The sequence below is a fragment of the Bufo gargarizans genome, chromosome 8, assembly GCF_014858855.1.
Source record: "Bufo gargarizans isolate SCDJY-AF-19 chromosome 8, ASM1485885v1, whole genome shotgun sequence".
Lineage (NCBI taxonomy): Eukaryota > Metazoa > Chordata > Amphibia > Anura > Bufonidae > Bufo > Bufo gargarizans.
In genome coordinates, this window is record NC_058087.1 from 177,606,886 (window position 1) to 177,621,954 (window position 15,069).

At 45.2% G+C, this 15,069-nt stretch overlaps 1 protein-coding gene across 1 annotated transcript in view; it reads left to right on the forward strand.

Moving 5' to 3' along the window:
• ADCY9 (adenylate cyclase 9) overlaps positions 1-15,069 on the forward strand; it is a 95,797-nt gene that overhangs the window by 58,561 nt on the left and 22,167 nt on the right.

Consider the following 15,069-nt stretch of genomic DNA (forward strand, 5'->3'; position numbering starts at 1 on the left):
TGTGGACCCATTGAAGTGAATGGTTCCGCATACGGTCCGCAAAAAAACCGGAACGGAAATAAAATACGTTCGTGTGCATGAGCCCTAAGACTGAAAATTTTACAAGCACCGCACACCCTGCCTTCCTGGGGGCTTCAGTACTGTTAACACACTGCGCACCGTTTGTCCAAGGGTTGTCCGATTTTGACAACCCCATTTTTGTTAGGCTACTTTCACACTTGCGCTCTCCCTTGCGGGGGGAAAACGATTCAGTTTTGTCCCCTTTCATTGTCAATGGGGATAAAACAGAACTGAAGGGAACGGAATCACCAGAATACTATTCCGTTTCATTGCGTTCCCATGACGCACACAAAAGCGCTGCAAGCAGCGTTTTTGTGTGCGTCATGGGATACTGATCAAGACGGATCCGTCATGTCTCACAATGTAAGTCAATGGTGACGGATCACAAAAGAAATCGGATCCGTCCCCCATTGACTTACAGTGGTTTTAGTGACGGATCCGTCTTGGCTATGTTAAAGATAATACAACCGGATCCGTTTATAACGGATGCAGGCGGTTGTATTATCAGTAACGGAAGCGTTTTTGCTGATCCATGACGGATCGAGCAAAAACGCTGGTGTGAAAGTAGCCTTACACATGGCCCCCGATGTCTGTATGACCGTAGCTAGACTCTATGTGATCAGCAGGGAAAGCGCCCCCTGCAGGCACTGTTCATATAGGTGCACTGCCACTTTAAGTATTCTTTCATCAATTGCCTGACTCAGTCCCAGGTACGAATCACCTGTACTTCATAATAGAAAGTTTTGCAGGTTGCATGACGTGTACGGTTGCTAGTCTACGCACTATAGAAACACCGCGCCGCGCCGTGGAGTTTTCTATGATATTGTCTGTTAATCTCGGTGGGATTAGTCAGGACTGTGCGTTTCTTAGCATGAAAGGACTCCATAGACATCACACATAAATACGCAGCGTTGCTGGGTATCTGCGCTGCGCTGCGGGACACAGAGATAACTCACATCCTACATTGTAGGAAGGACGGAGCTGATAACACTGAGATGGAATCCTCAAACCACCCACTGGGGGGATGGTCAAGCCCTCAGAACAGTCATAAATGGTTTTAGGGTTGACCATACATGGAGAGAGACTGTGCATGGCAGATACACTAAATACCATGTGAGGAAATGTGTATATGCATTACTGATCCTGTACTGATCCTAAATCGCATCCTGTATTATACTCCAGAGCTGCACTCACTATTCTGCTGGAGGTTACATTACATTACATATCTTGAACTGACCCTGAGTTACATCCTGTATTATACTCCAGAGCTGCACTCAGTATTCTGCTGGTGCAGTCACTGTGTACATACATTACATTACTTATCATGTACTGATCCTGAGTTACATCCTGTATTATACTGCAGAGCTGCACTCACTATTCTGCTGGTGCAGTCACTGTGTACATACATTACATTACTTATCTTGTACTGACCCTGAGTTACATCCTGTATTATACTCCAGAGCTGCACTCACTATTCTGCTGGTGCAGTCATTGTGTACATACATTACTTATCCTGAGTTACATCCTGTATTATACTCCAGAGCTGCACTCACTATTCTGCTGGTGGAGTCACTGTGTACATACATTACTTATCCTGTACTGATCCTGAGTTACATCCTGTATTATACTCCAGAGCTGCACTCACTATTCTGCTGGTGCAGTCACTATGTACATACATTACATTACTTATCCTGTACTGATCCTGAGTTACATGCTGTATTATACTCCAGAGCTGCGCTCACTATTCTGCTGGTGCAGCCACTGTGTACATACATTATCTTACTTATCCTGTAGTGATCCTAAATCACATTCGGTATTATACTGTACTCAAGAGCTGCACTCGCTAATCTGCTGTGTACATACATTACATTACTTATCCTGTACTGATCCTGAGTTAAATCCTATATTATACTCCACCAGGAGAATATTGAGCGCCGCTCTAGAGTAAAATACATGATTTAACTCAGGATCAGTACAGGATAAGTAAGGTAATTTGTGTACACAGTGACTTAACCGCCAGAATAGTGAGTGCAGCTCTAGAGAATAAGACAGGATGTAACTCAGGATCAGTACAGGATAAGTAATGTATGTACACAGGGAATCCACCAGAAGAATAGTGAGTGCAGCTCTGGAGTATAATACAGAATGTAACTAAGGATCAGTACAGAATAAGTAATATAATGTATGTACACAATGACTCCACAAGCAGAATAGTGAGTGCAGCTCTGGAGTATAATACAGGATGTAACTCAGGATCAGTACAGGATAAGTAATGTATGTACACAGTGACTGCACCAGCAGAATAGTGAGCGCAGCTCTGGAGTATAATACAGGATGTAACTCAGGATCAGTACAGGATAAGTAATGTATGTACACAGTGACTGCACCAGCAGAATAGTGAGTGCAGCTCTGGAGTATAATACAGGATGTAACTCAGGATCAGTACAGGATAAGTAATGTAATGTATGTACACAGTGACTGCACCAGCAGAATAGTGAGTGCAGCTCTGGAGTATAATACAGGATGTAACTCAGGATCAGTACAGGATAAGTAATGTAATGTATGCACACAGTGACTGCACCAGCAGAATAGTGAGTGCAGCTCTGGAGTATAATACAGGATGTAACTCAGGATCAGTACAGGATAAGTAATGTAATGTATGCACACAGTGACTGCACCAGCAGAATAGTGAGTGCAGCTCTGGAGTATAATACAGGATGTAACTCAGGATCAGTACAGGATAAGTAATGTAATGTATGCACACAGTGACTGCACCAGCAGAATAGTGAGTGCAGCTCTGGAGTATAATACAGGATGTAACTCAGGATCAGTACAGGATAAGTAATGTAATGTATGCACACAGTGACTCCACCAGCAGAATAGTGAGTGCGGCTCTGGAGTATAATACAGGATGTAACTCAGGATCAGTACAGGATAAGTAATGTAATGGATGTACACAGTGACTGCACCAGCAGAATAGTGAGTGCAGCTCTGGAGTATAATACAGGATGTAACTCAGGATCAGTACAGGATAAGTAATGTAATGTATGTACACAGTGACTGCACCAGCAGAATAGTGAGTGCAGCTCTGGAGTATAATACAGGATGTAACTCAGGATCAGTACAGGATAAGAAATGTAATGTATGCACACAGTGACTGCACCAGCAGAATAGTGAGTGCGGCTCTGGAGTATAATACAGGATGTAACTCAGGATCAGTACAGGATAAGTAATGTATGTACACAGTGACTGCACCAGCAGAATAGTGAGTGCCCAGCTCAACGTCCTAAAATTCAGGTTCATAATTCTTTGCAATAAGGGATGGCATTTTAATAAAATCTCTGTTCCTCTCTCCTCCTGTGTGGGGGAAGGGAACTGACAACCTCTTGTCTCCTGGACAATTACTCACCGTGATCGGCTTTTGCGGTGCCGATGATGCAGATGTGATGGGTTTATATGTCCCTGTAACACATGCGGATACGGCTCCTCACTGCTCAGGGTTTAGATTACATAAGAAGGATCCTGCAGCACAAGACATAATTACAGGGATGCTGACTGCTCCCAGGCGGAGACATCACAGGCAGCTTTGTAATATAACAGAGCATGACACCCTTCACTTGTAGCGGCCCATGTAGAGGCCTGAGACTTGGCTGTTGTCCGCTCTACTTTATCCAGTACTTTGAGACTTCAAAACCTCTGCTTGCTGCAAGGTGCATTTCTGTTCAAACTTGAGGCTGAAAACCCCTATGGACCTAATACATCTCAAAGCTGAAGGTTTGTTACAATCGCAACCAGTCTACACAAACCTCTGTGAGCTAAGGCCACTTTCACACTAGTGTTTTTGCTGGATCCGTCAGGGTTCGGCAAAAACGCTTCCATTACTGATAATACAACCATCTGCATCCATTATGAATGGATCCGGTTGTGTAACATAGCAATGATGGATCCGTCATGAACACCATTGAAAGTCAATGGGGGACGGATCCGTTTTCTATAGTGTCAGAGAAAAAGGATCCATCCCTATCGACTTGCATTGTGGGTAATGACGGATCCGTCTTTCTCCGCATCCCAGGATGGAAAGCAAACCGCAGCATGCTGCTCTCCGGTGGCCCCTTTCACACGGGCGAGAATTCCACGTGGGTGCAATGCGTGAGGTGAACGCATTGCACCCGCACTGAATCCAGACCCATTCACTTCAATGGGGCTGTGTACATGAGCGGTGATTTTCACGCATCACTTGTGCGTTGCGTGAAAATGGCAGCAAGCTCTATATTGGGCTGCATGAAAATCGCATTGCACCTCACACATTGCACCCGTGCGGAATTCTCGCCCATGTAAAAGAGGCCTAACAGAATGCATTTTGGAGCATTCCGTTCTGTTCAGTTACGCTTTATCCCCATTGACAATGAATGGGTACAAAACAGAAGCGTTTTTTCCGGTATTGAGACCCTATGATGGATCTTAATACCGGAAAATATTAACGCTAGTGTCAAAGTAGCCTTAAAGGGGTTCTGCACTTTGTTTAAACTGATGATCTATCCTCTGGATAGATCATCAGCATCTGATCGGCGGGCGTCCGACACCCGGGACCCCCGCCGATCAGCTGTTTGAGAAGGCAGCGGCGCTCCAGCAGCGCCGCGGCCTTCTTACTGTTTACCGCTGGCTCAGTGACATCACGACTAGTATCACTGGCCTGGGCGCGGCTAAGCTCTGTTCACTTGAATGGAGCTTAGCCCAGCCCAGGCCAGTTGATACTAGTCGTGACGTCACTGGGCCGGCGGTAAACAGTGAGAAGGCCGCAGCGCTGCTGCCTTCTCAAACAGCTGATCGGCGGGGGTCCCAGGTGTCGGACCCCCGCCGATCAGATGCTGATGATCTATCCAGAGGATAGATCATCAGTTTAAACAAAGTGCAGACCCAAGATTGATACATTTGACCTGTACTGATACATTGTAGCAGAATGGGGGGGGGGTGCCGATGTGTGTAGCTCATGCTGGATTGTCCTGATTGACACATTGTAGAAAACCTCTGGTTGTGAGGAGACAAAGTAAAAATATTTCCATTCACTGCTAGGAAGCAGAGCTCAGCAGAACATAAGGAACAGAAACCCACAGCTTATTGGAAAGTTGCAGAACTTCTCAGTTGCATAAGATTAGACAGCAATTAAAGGGGTTCTCTGAGACTGGGAATACCCTTTTGATAAGGTCAGGCAGGGTGCAGGGACTCACCTATCACCAGTGCTCCGATTTCAGCAGCAAGCTCCCTTCTCTTCTGCTGGACCGGAACTCGCTGGCAGCCGCCGTACTTAAAAAAAAAAAAACTTGCGGCAACGCTTTTTTTGTAAACCGCATGGGGCCGGCGCCCCCTGCTAAATTGCGCTCTAGGCGGCTGCCTAGGTCGCCTTACAGGTGGCGCCGGCCCTGACCGGAAGTGTGCACCCTGCCTGACCATATGAAAAGTGGACTCTCGGTCCCAGAGAACTCCTTTAAAGAATAACTGTAGGAATACCAAGGCTCCCCTGGACTATGGCCCTAACTGGGCTCAATTGTAAAAATCAGACGGGGCCCAGTTTGGCCACAAGAATCTGCTGGATCCCTTTCCATGACCCTTGGCCCAGTTCCCCTCCCCTTGCTAACTACACGGTTCCTCTTTGAAGGGGCGTCCTGTGCAACCATCTCGCTAGCGCCACCTTGTGGAAGTCAAAATCCAAATTTTTTAACAAGCCTGGTCCACATAGTTTGTCCATTTTCCCTTGTCATGTCCCAAGGCTTCTTAAAAAATTGGATTTTGATAGGGAGCCACTTCCACAAGGTGGCGCTAGTGAGATGTTTTTTTTTTCCTTTGGAGGTACCTCTTTGCATATAGTTTTCCCATGGACCATTGCCAACAAGTCTTCATACCATGGAGCACTTCCAGTAAGTCTTCATACAGGGCTGGTCTCTTTAAAGGGATTGTCTCACTTCAGCGGCATTTATCATGTAGAGAAAGTGAATACAAAGCACTTAGTAATGTATTGTGATTGTCCATATTGCTTCCTTTGCTGGCTGGATTCATTTTTCCATCGCATTATACACTGTTTGTTTCCCATAGTTACCACCACCCTGCAATCCAGCAGTGATGGTCGTGCTTGCGCACTATAAGAAAAAGCACCAGCATCTCTAGTGGATGGGACAGTGGGAACTCATAACCAACATAGGCTGGTGCTTTTTCCTATAGTGTGCAAGCACGACCACAGCTGCTGGATTGTTTGGTGGTCGTAACCATGGGAAACGAGCAGCGTGTAATGTGATGGAAAAATGAATCCTGCCAGCAAAGGAGGCAATATGGACAATCACAATACATTAGTAAGTGCTTTATATTAACTTCCTCTACATAATAAACGCTATTTGCTGAAGTGAGACAACCCCTTTAAGGAGAGCTAGTACCCTGACTAAGAGGGGAGTCCTGCAAAGGTACTCTCTGCCCTATTGCAAAGGGGCCTTGCCCCAGCTCTCTCCCTCCAAGAACCCCATAGCAGCCATAATGGCTTCTTCTATGGCACGTACGGGTACGGCCAGGGGTGCACCTAGCTGCCTGCTGCCTGAGGTGAAAACTGAAACAGTGCCCCCCCCCCATGCCAATTTCTTAACCTAACCCCTTCCCTTCAGCTCATGGCCCATCTGCTGCCCCCCTCTTGCCCCTACCTGGTGCTGCCTGAGGCGATCGCCTCACCTGGCCTCATTGGTGTTGCACCCCTGCGTCCGTCTTTGCCCCAATCATACACTAGATCCCGTCATCCATCCATGACTTGCCATAAAGCACGGAGATCTGGTGTTGTCACCCGCCGGCTGCATCTACTGTTACTAAGCAACGGCCTAAACTAATAAGTTAGACCCTGCACCCTCTATAGTTACGCCCCACGGGCTTTGGTGTAGTCAACATAATGGCTGGAGAAGGATTTGTTAGGGAGCCTTCCATAACCCATGTTCATCTGCGGTCCCCTTTAAGACAGCAGCGTGCAGCTGAGCGTTCCTTTGGCACCCGTGGGCACCGCCGTCCAGGTTTTTCCCTTGCGTCGGCTGCATTTCAGTCACGAGTATGTAATGGAGGGATGAATGCCCTTGAAGACATGATGCCATCTATTATAATCTATGGGACGAGCCGGCTGCATCTGAGGGGCACCAGTTGGGCAGACTGGCCTTAAAGGGGAATATCACTGGGGGATCATAAATGCAGGGCTGTGTCCCCACATTTTTATAGTGTGTTGTTAATTGTATTATTACTTATTTTCTGTCATTTATATAGCGCCGACATATTCCGCAGCAGAGCTGCACTCACTATTCTGCTGGCGGAGTCACTGTGTACATACATTACATTACTTATCCTGCACTGATCCTGAGTTACATCCTGTATTACACTTCAGAGCTGAACTCAATGTTTTGCTGGTGCAGTCACTATGTACATACATTACATTACTTATCCTGTACTGACCCTGAGTTACATGCTGTATTATACTCCAGAGCTGCGCTCACTATACTGCTGGTGCAGCCACTGTGTACATACATTACCTTACTTATCCTGTAGTGATCCTAAATTACATTCGGTATTATACTGTACTCAAGAGCTGCACTCGCTAATCTGCTGTGTACATACATTACATTACTTATCCTGTACTGATCCTGAGTTAAAACCTATATTATACTCCACCAGGAGAATATTGAACGCCGCTCCAGAGTAAAATACATGATTTAACTCAGGATCAGTACAGGATAAGTAATGTATGTACACAGTTACTTAACTGCCAGAATAGTGAGTGCAGCTCTGGAGTATAATACAGAATGTAACTAAGGATCAGTACAGAATAAGTAATATGATGTATGTACACAATGACTCCACAAGCAGAATAGTGAGTGCAGCTCTGGAGTATAATACAGGATGTAAATCAGGATCAGTACAGGATCAGTAATGTAATGTATGTACACAGTGACTCCACCAGCAGAATAGTGAGTGCAGCTCTGGAGTATAATACAGGATGTAACTCAGGATCAGTACAGGATAACAAATGTAATGTATGTACACAGTGACTACACCAGCAGAATAGTGAGTGCAGCTCTGGAGTATAATACAGGATGTAACTCAGGATCAGTACAGGGTAAGTTAGGTATGTACACAGTGACTGCACCAGCAGAATAGTGAGTGCAGCTCTGGAGTATAATACAGGATGTAACTCAGAATCAGTACAGGATAAGTAATGTAATGTATGTACACAGTGACTGCACCAGCAGAATAGTGAGTGCAGCTCTGGAGTATAATACAGGATGTAATTCAGGATCAGTACAGGATAAGTAATGTAATGTATGTACACAGTGACTGCACCAGCAGAATAGTGAGTGCAGCTCTGGAGTATAATACAGGATGTAACTCAGGATCAGTACAGGATAAGTAATGTAATGTATGTACACAGTGACTGCACCAGCAGAATAGTGAGTGCAGCTCTGGAGTATAATACAGGATGTAACTCAGGATCAGTACAGGATCAGTAATGTAATGTATGTACACAGTGACTGCACCAGCAGAATAGTGAGTGCAGCTCTGGAGTATAATACAGGATGTAACTCAGGATCAGTACAGGATAAGTAATGTAATGTATGTACACAGTGACTGCACCAGCAGAATAGTGAGTGCGGCTCTGGAGTATAATACAGGATGTAACTCAGGATCAGTACAGGATAAGTAATGTATGTACACAGTGACTGCACCAGCAGAATAGTGAGTGCCCAGCTCAACGTCCTAAAATTCAGGTTCATAATTCTTTGCAATAAGGGATGGCATTTTAATAAAATCTCTGTTCCTCTCTCCTCCTGTGTGGGGGAAGGGAACTGACAACCTCTTGTCTCCTGGACAATTACTCACTGTGATCGGCTTTTGCGGTGCCGATGATGCAGATGTGATGGGTTTATATGTCCCTGTAACACATGCGGATACGGCTCCTCACTGCTCAGGGTTTAGATTACATAAGAAGGATCCTGCAGCACAAGACATAATTACAGGGATGCTGACTGCTCCCAGGCGGAGACATCACAGGCAGCTTTGTAATATAACAGAGCATGACACCCTTCACTTGTAGCGGCCCATGTAGAGGCCTGAGACTTGGCTGTTGTCCGCTCTACTTTATCCAGTACTTTGAGACTTCAAAACCTCTGCTTGCTGCAAGGTGCATTTCTGTTCAAACTTGAGGCTGAAAACCCCTATGGACCTAATACATCTCAAAGCTGAAGGTTTGTTACAATCGCAACCAGTCTACACAAACCTCTGTGAGCTAAGGCCACTTTCACACTAGTGTTTTTGCTGGATCCGTCAGGGTTCGGCAAAAACGCTTCCATTACTGATAATACAACCATCTGCATCCGTTATGAATGGATCCGGTTGTGTAACATAGCAATGATGGATCCGTCATGAACACCATTGAAAGTCAATGGGGGACGGATCCGTTTTCTATAGTGTCAGAGAAAAAGGATCCATCCCTATCGACTTGCATTGTGGGTAATGACGGATCCGTCTTTCTCCGCATCCCAGGATGGAAAGCAAACCGCAGCATGCTGCTCTCCGGTGGCCCCTTTCACACGGGCGAGAATTCCACGTGGGTGCAATGCGTGAGGTGAACGCATTGCACCCGCACTGAATCCAGACCCATTCACTTCAATGGGGCTGTGTACATGAGCGGTGATTTTCACGCGTTGCGTGAAAATGGCAGCAAGCTCTATATTGGGCTGCATGAAAATCGCATTGCACCTCACACATTGCACCCGTGCGGAATTCTCGCCCATGTAAAAGAGGCCTAACAGAATGCATTTTGGAGCATTCCGTTCTGTTCAGTTACGCTTTATCCCCATTGACAATGAATGGGTACAAAACGGAAGCGTTTTTTCCGGTATTGAGACCCTATGATGGATCTTAATACCGGAAAATATTAACGCTAGTGTGAAAGTACCCTTAAAGGGGTTCTGCACTTTGTTTAAACTGATGATCTATCCTCTGGATAGATCATCAGCATCTGATCGGCGGGGGTCCGACACCCGGGACCCCCGCCGATCAGCTGTTTGAGAAGGCAGCGGCGCTCCAGCAGCGCCGCGGCCTTCTTACTGTTTACCGCTGGCTCAGTGACATCACGACTAGTATCACTGGCCTGGGCGCGGCTAAGCTCTGTTCACTTGAATGGAGCTTAGCCCAGCCCAGGCCAGTTGATACTAGTCGTGACGTCACTGGGCCGGCGGTAAACAGTGAGAAGGCCGCAGCGCTGCTGCCTTCTCAAACAGCTGATCGGCGGGGGTCCCAGGTGTCGGACCCCCGCCGATCAGATGCTGATGATCTATCCAGAGGATAGATCATCAGTTTAAACAAAGTGCAGAACCCCTTTATTTCTACAAGTCTGGACCCAAGATTGATACATTTGACCTGTACTGATACATTGTAGCAGAATGGGGGGGGGTGCCGATGTGTGTAGCTCATGCTGGATTGTCCTGATTGACACATTGTAGAAAACCTCTGGTTGTGAGGAGACAAAGTAAAAATATTTCCATTCACTGCTAGGAAGCAGAGCTCAGCAGAACATAAGGAACGGAAACCCACAGCTTATTGGAAAGTTGCAGAACTTCTCAGTTGCATAAGATTAGACAGCAATTAAAGGGGTTCTCTGAGACTGGGAATACCCTTTTGATAAGGTCAGGCAGAGTGCAGGGACTCCCCTATCACCAGTGCTCCGATTTCAGCAGCAAGCTCCCTTCTCTTCTGCTGGACCCGAACTCGCCGGCAGCCGCCGTACTTAAAAAAAAAAAAACTTGCGGCAACGCTTTTTTTTTAAACCGCATGGGGCCGGCGCCCCCTGCTAAATTGCGCTCTAGGCGGCTGCCTAGGTCGCCTTACAGGTGGCGCCGGCCCTGACCGGAAGTGTGCACCCTGCCTGACCATATGAAAAGTGGACTCTCGGTCCCAGAGAACTCCTTTAAAGAATAACTGTAGGAATACCAAGGCTCCCCTGGACTATGGGCCTACATGGGCTCAATTGTAAAAATCAGACGGGGCCCAGTTTGGCCACAAGAGTCTGCTGGATCCCTTTCCATGACCCTTGGCCCAGTTCCCCTCCCCTTGCTAACTACACGGTTCCTCTTTGAAGGGGCGTCCTGTGCAACCATCTCGCTAGCGCCACCTTGTGGAAGTCAAAATCCATTTTTTTTTAACAAGCCTGGTCCAAATAGTTTGTCAATTTTCCCTTGTCATGTCCCAAGGCTTCTTAAAAAATTGGATTTTGATAGGGAGCCACTTCCGCAAGGTGGTGCTAGTGAGATGGTTCTATTTCCTTTGGAGGTACCTCTTTGCATATAGTTTTCCCATGGACCATTGCCACCAAGTCTCCATACCATGGAGCACTTCCAGTAAGTCTTCATACAGGGCTGGTCTCTTTAAAGGGATTGTCTCACTTCAGCGGCATTTATCATGTAGAGAAAGTGAATACAAAGCACTTACTAATGTATTGTGATTGTCCATATTGCTTCCTTTGCTGGCTGGATACATTTTTCCATCGCATTATACACTGTTTGTTTCCCATAGTTACCACCACCCTGCAATCCAGCAGCTGTGGTCGTGCTTGCACACTATAAGAAAAAGCACCAGCATCTCTAGTGGATGGGACAGTGGGAACTCATAACCAACATAGGCTGGTGCTTTTTCCTATAGTGTGCAAGCACGACCACAGCTGCTGGATTGTTTGGTGGTCGTAACCATGGGAAACGAGCAGCGTGTAATGTGATGGAAAAATGAATCCTGCCAGCAAAGGAGGCAATATGGACAATCACAATACATTAGTAAGTGCTTTATATTAACTTCCTCTACATAATAAACGCTATTTGCTGAAGTGAGACAACCCCTTTAAGGAGAGCTAGTACCCTGACTAAGAGGGGAGTCCTGCAAAGGTACTCTCTGCCCTATTGCAAAGGGGCCTTGCCCCAGCTCTCTCCCTCCAAGAACCCCATAGCAGCCATAATGGCTTCTTCTATGGCACGTACGGGTACGGCCAGGGGTGCACCTAGCTGCCTGCTGCCTGAGGTGAAAACTGAAACAGTGCCCCCCCATGCCAATTTCTTAACCTAACCCCTTCCCTTCAGCTCATGGCCCATCTGCTGCCCCCTCTTGCCCCTACCTGGTGCTGCCTGAGGCGATCGCCTCACCTGGCCTCATTGGTGTTGCACCCCTGCATACGTCTTTGCCCCAATCATACGCTAGATCCCGTCATCCATCCATGACTTGCCATAAAGCACGGAGATCTGGTGTTGTCACCCGCCGGCTGCATCTACTGTTACTAAGCAACGGCCTAAACTAATAAGTTAGACCCTGCACCCTCTATAGTTACGCCCGCCACGGGCTTTGGTGTAGTCAACATAATGGCTGGAGAAGGATTTGTTAGGGAGCCTTCCATAACCCATGTTCATCTGCGGTCCCCTTTAAGACAGCAGCGTGCAGCTGAGCGTTCCTTTGGCACCCGTGGGCACCGCCGTCCAGGTTTTTCCCTTGCGTCGGCTGCATTTCAGTCACGAGTATGTAATGGAGGGATGAATGCCCTTGAAGACATGATGCCATCTATTATAATCTATGGGACGAGCCGGCTGCATCTGAGGGGCACCAGTTGGGCAGACTGGCCTTAAAGGGGAATATCACTGGGGGATCATAAATGCAGGGCTGTGTCCCCACATTTTTATAGTGTGTTGTTAATTGTATTATTACTTATTTTCTGTCATTTATATAGCGCCGACATATTCCGCAGCACAATACAGAGATGGCAATCATTCACGACAATGCCATACTAGGGTCCGTTTGAAGGGTTTGTCTCAATATGACAATGACTTTATGAAATGAGAATGACCCGGCGATCAGGTCCACCTTCTGAAACCTCTGAAGGAGTGTTCGGCCAAACCTATCAGAATGTTTTATTGGGATGGTGGAAGGAAGGGAGGCAACATGGAGTAGTTGGGGAGAACATAAAAGATGTTAACCCTGGTCAGATTCGACTCCAGAGCTGCAAGACATGGGGGAGATTTATTAAAACTGATGCAAAGGAAAACTGGCTCTGTTGTCCCTAGCAACCAATCAGATTCCACCTTTCATTATTCAGAGCTACTTTGGAAAACGTAAGGATGAATCTGATTGGTTGCTAGGGGCACCTAAGCCAGTTTTGATAAATCTCCCCACTGTATGTTACCACGTCTCCTCCTGGGTTATTCTGGCAGGATGGGGGGGGGGTTATGGCTCTGTCAGATGTTGGAGGGGGGATGGGTCTGAATATCGAGAAACCATCAAAAACAAACAAAGGCTGTGACCATGACCCTGATCAGTGGCCGGGCCTGAATACACTGCCCTAGACAATGCGCCATGCTTGGGTGACTGCAGGAGCAGCAGACGTATTTGTGCATGTGCTGCCACCTGCTGTTTATTGTGTGCAGCAGCGCTCGCCCCTGCACAGCTGCTGTGCTATAGTTTACTGGATGTGCATGTCTGGACCTCACATTGTCACCCGCGCTGAGGCCGTGTGTCCTGCAGCTGTTCTGCTAACAAAGCCGGCAGTGTAGGGCGGCAGCACCCGCGCCATCCACTGTCCTCATTATTACACTTGTGGATAATTCTGAAGATAATCTATCTAATCTATCTATCAATCATTTATCTTATATCTATGCAATCTATCCATCCATCTGTCTGTCCATCCCCATCCATCCTACCTACCTAATATAGCTATTATCTATCTATCTATCTATCTATCTATCTATCTATCTATCATTTATCTCATATCTATGTAATCTATCCATCTGTCTGTCCATCCCCATCCATCCTACCTACCTAATATAGCTATTATCTATCTATCTATCTATCTATCTATCTATCTATCTATGTATCTATCTATCTCCTATCTATCTATCTATCTATCTATTATCTATCTATCTATCTATCTATCTCCTATCTATCTATCTATCTATCTATCTATCTATCATCTATCTATCTATCTATCTATCTATCTCCTATCTATCTATCTATCTATCTATCTCCTATCTATCTATCTATCTATCTATCTATCTATCTATCTATCTATCTATCATCTATCTATCTATCTATCTATCTATCTATCTCCTATCTATCTATCTATCTATCTATCTATCATCTATCTATCTATCTATCTATCATTTATCTTATATCTATGTAATCTATCCATCCATCTGTCTGTCCATCCCCATCCATCCTACCTACCTAATATAGCTATTATCTATCTATCTATCTATCTATCTATCTTATATCTATTTATCTATCTATCTATCTATCTATCTTATATCTATTTATCTCATACCTCCCAAATTTTTGGACGTTCACAAAGGGACACTTATGGTTTATTGCGCGAAAAATTCATTTTTCTTGTATATCTATACACTTCAATAGTTTTCTCTTACAAAATAGTACAAAAATGATTAGAATATAGAAATTTCTGAAGTTTAAATTGCATCAAATAATGAAATTATATATAAGACGGGCTCTAATCTACAGATAAGAACCAATTCCTGGATCAATATTGTAAATATAATAATGAAAATCCATACCTCAAATCAAAAAGAGGGACACTTGGGAGGTCTGCTATCTATCTATCTACTATCTATTTATCTATCATCTATCTATCTAATATCTATTTATCTATTATCTATCTTCTATCTATCTATCTCCTATCTATCTATCTATCTATCTATCTATCTATCTATCTCCTATCTATCTATCTATCTCCTATCTATCTATCTATCATCTATCTATTTATCTATCATCTATCTATCTATTATCTATCTATCTATCATCTATCTATTTATCTATCATCTATCTATCTCCTATCTATCTATCTATCTATCTATCTATCTACTATCTAATATCCATCTACTATCTATCTATCTATCTATCTATCTATCATATATCTATTTATCTATTAATCTATCTATCTACTATCCATCT